Genomic DNA, 4,247 nt, shown 5'->3' on the forward strand with positions numbered 1-4,247 from the left:
AGAAAGTCTATTCTCCTCCCTAAAGGGTGGATGTCTGGTTTGACCACAGGGGAACTGGAGGAAGGGGAGAATGGGGGGATTGTTTCTATTTTATATATATTTTAATTAGCCTCCTTGTTTTCAACCCTACTTGCCCTCTGCTGTTCTACTCTACTTGATTCCTTAGAGAACTGAACTTCTCTGACATTCTGTAGGGCTAAACAGCTCTTTTCTGTATTTTTTCTCTCTGCCAGTATTCTAATCTGCAGTTTCCTTTATTCTGCTACTTAACTTGTCACTCCTTCTTTTGCTTCCTGTCTTCTAGAATTTTATCAAAATCTCTTATCAGCTGATGGACCTCCTTTCATTCTCTTGTGGCTGTAGATTTATCCATTTTTTAGTCCTTCATTTTAATTTTAGCAAGGATGTGGGAGGGAATGGAAATAAACAGAGATGTTTAGTCTGCTATTCTTAATTAGAAATCTCTTCTGTTAGAGTTTTAAATGTTTAAAAGAAAAGCATCCCCATTAGGAAAGGAAAGAAGATGGTTGTTCTATGGTTATAAGAACCACCAGGAGGTAGATGTGATCCTGACCATTGCCCCTGGCCCAGATGGCAGCCGGATGTGGTTGGGCCTGAGGACTGAAGGAGCGTCTACCTGCAGTTCACAGCAGAACTCATGGGGGAGGCTGGAACTGAAGACCCTGCACCTATCCCTGGAGCTGAAACTCCACATCCTACATAATGTAATGTTGAAAATGTCTTTACCTTAACAAAAATGTAGTTATGTGCAGAAATATAGTCACAGATGTAGAAAACAAACTCATGGTTACTAGGGTGGGATTAGGGATAAACTGGGAGATTGGGATTGACATATACACCCAACTATATATAAAATAGATAACTAATAAGGACCTACTGTATAGCACTGGAAACTCTACTCAATACTCTGTAATGGCCTATATAGGAAAATAATCTAGAAGAGTGGATATGTGTGTATGTATAACTGATTCACTTTGCTCTACACCTTAAACTAACACAACATTGTAAATCAACTATATGCCAATAAAAATTAAAAATAAACTAAAATAAAAAAGTAGTTATGTGCTATACTGAACATATTTCCCTGTCTTTACATGTTTATGTGCCATACAGTACCACATCTTCTTTATCTGTTCATTTATCAGTGGACACTTAGGTTGTTTCCATATCTTGGCAATTGTAAATAGTGCTGCTATGATCATCGGGGTGCATGTATCTTTTTGAATTAGAGTTTTCGTCTTTTCTGGATATATGTCCAGGAGTGGGATTGTTGGACCATGCAGTAGCTCTATTTTAAGTTTTTTTAAGGAACCTCCATACTGCTTTCCATAGTGGCTTCACCAATATACATTCCCACCAACAGTATGTAGGAGGGTTCCCTTTTCCCCACATCCTCTTCAGCATTTATTAGCTGTAGACTTTTTGATGATGGCCATTCTGACCAATGTAAGGTGTTATCTCATTGTGGTTTTGATTTGCATCAGACTATTAGCAACGTTGAGCATCTTTTCAGGTGCCTGTTGGACATGAAACTAACCTGTTTCCTGAAACTAACACAATATTGTAAATAAACTATATTTCAATTTTTAAAAATGTTGAATGTTTTTAAAAAAGATATTTAACATCATAACATTAGACGAGATTGCTAAAGGAGTTAGTATAGAGGAAGAAGTGAAGGAGTGCCCTGGAGTACTCCAAAGTAAAGAAGTACAAATTGAAGAACCAGTAGGCTGAGAAAGAACAGCCAGTGAGGAAGGAGGAAAACTCAGAGAGTGTGGTGTCTTGCTAAAGAGTATTTCCAGGAGGAAGAGGTAATGAACTGTGCCAGGTGTGTTGATAGGTCAAGTAAGATGAGGACTGAGGACCGATCATTGGATTTTGCAACACAGAAGTCACTGGTGACCTTGTTCAGAGACGTTCATAGTGTGATAGAAGCAAAAGCCTGACTGAAGTGGATGCAATAGAGAATTGGAGACAATGAGTACAAGTAATACTTTCAAGTGGCTTTTTTTTTTTTTTTTTTTTTTTTGCAGTACGCGGGCTTCTCACTGTTGTGGCCTCTCCCGTTGTGGAGCTCAGGCTCCGGACGCGCAGGCTCAGCGGCCATGGCTCACGGGCCCAGCCGCTCCTCGGCATGTGGGATCCTCCCGGACCGGGGCACGAACCCATGTCCCCTGCATCGGCAGGCGGACTCTCAACCACTGCACCACCAGGGAAGCCCTCAAGTGGCTTTTTTATGAAGGGGAGCAGAGAAATGGGATGGTTGCTGGAAGGAAAGGAAGGATCAAGAGTTTTTCTTTGAAAATGGGAGAAAAGTTGTTACCATCCGTCCTCTACAGTTTGGGAAATTCTGACGTGTATTCAAGCTCACTGACTCTTTCTTCAGCTGTGACCAGTCTACGGTTGATCTCATCCAAGGTGTTTACAACCACAAATTTCCCTCTGAGCACTGCTTTCAATGTATCCAATAAATTCTGTGAGGACTTCCAATACTATGTTAAATAGAAGTGCAAGAGTGGGCATCCTTGTCTTGTTGCTGATTTTAGAGCCGTGTGGATGACAGGTCTTGGTACTCTGGCCGGGTGTCAGGCCTGTGCCTCTGAGGTGGGAGAGCCAAGTTCAGGACATTGGTCCACCAGAGACCTCCCAGCTCCATGTAATATCAAAAGGCAAAAGCTCTCCCAGAGATCTCCATCTCAATGCTAAGACCCAGTTCCGCTCAATGACCAGCAAGCTACAGTGCTGGACACCCTATGCCAAACAACTAGCAATACAGGAACACAACCCCACCTATTAGCAGAGAGGCTGCCCAAAATCATAATAAGACCACAGACACCCCAAAACACACCACCGGGTGTGGACCTGCCCACTAGAAGGACAAAATCCAGCCTCATCCACCAGAACACAGGCAATAGTCCCTTCCTACACAACCTACTGAACCAACCTTAGCCACTGGGGGCAGACACCAAAAACAACAGGAACTATGAACCTGAAGCCTGTGAAAAGGAGACCCCATACACAGTAAATTAAGCAAAATGAGAAGACAGAGAAACACACAGCAGATGAAGGAGCAAGGTAAAAACCCACCAGACCAAACAAATGAAGAGGAAATAGGCAGTCTACCTGAAAAAGAATTCAGAATAATGATAGTAAAGATGATCCAAAATCTTGGAAATGGAATGGAGAAAATACAAGAAATGTTTAACAAGGGCCTAGAAGAACTAAAGAGCAAACAATGATGAACAATGCAATAAATGAAATTAAAAATTATCTAGAAAGAATCAAGCACAATAACTGAGGCAAAAGAATGGATAAGTGACCTGGAAGATAAAATAGTGGAAATAACTACTGCAGAGCAGAATAAAGAAAAAGAATGAAAAGAACTGAGGACAGTCTCAGAGACCTCTGGGATGACATTAAACACACCAACATTTGAATTATAGGGGTCCCAGAAGAAGAAGAGAAAAAGAAAGGGACTGAGTAAATATTTGAAGAGATTATAGTTGAAAACTTCCACAATATGGGAAAGGAAATAGTTAATCAAGTCCAGGAAGCACAGAGAGTCCCATACAGGATAAATCCAAGGAGAAACACTCCAAGACACATGTTAATCAAACTATCAAAAATTAAATACAAAAAAATATTAAAAGCAGCAAGGGAAAAGCAACAAACAACAAAAGGGAATCCCCATAAGGTTAACAGCTGATCATTCAGCAGAAACTCTGCAAGCCAGAAGGGAGGGGCAAGACATATTTAAAGTGATGAAAGGGAAAAACCTATAACCAAGATTACTCTACCCAGCAAGGATCTCATTCAGATTTGACGGAGAAATGAAAACCTTCACAGACAAGCAAAGGCTAAGAGAATTCAGCACCACCAAACCAGCTTTACAACAAATGCTAAAGGAGCTTCTCTAGTCAGGAAACAATAGAGAAGGAAAAAACCTACAATAACAAACCCAAAACAATTAAGAAAATGGTAATAGGAATATACATATTGATAATTACCTTAAATGTAAATGAATTAAATGCTCCAACCAAAAAACATAGACTGGCTGAATGGATACAAAAACAAGACCCGTATATATGCTATCTACAAGAGACCCACTTCATACATAAGGACACATATAGACTGAAAGTGAGGGGATGGAAAAAGATATTCCATGCAAATGGAAACCAAAAGAAAGCTGGAGTAGCAATTCTCATATCAGAAAAAATAGACTTTAA

This window comes from Lipotes vexillifer, unplaced genomic scaffold, assembly GCF_000442215.2.
Source record: "Lipotes vexillifer unplaced genomic scaffold, Lipotes_vexillifer_v1.1 scaffold263, whole genome shotgun sequence".
Lineage (NCBI taxonomy): Eukaryota > Metazoa > Chordata > Mammalia > Artiodactyla > Lipotidae > Lipotes > Lipotes vexillifer.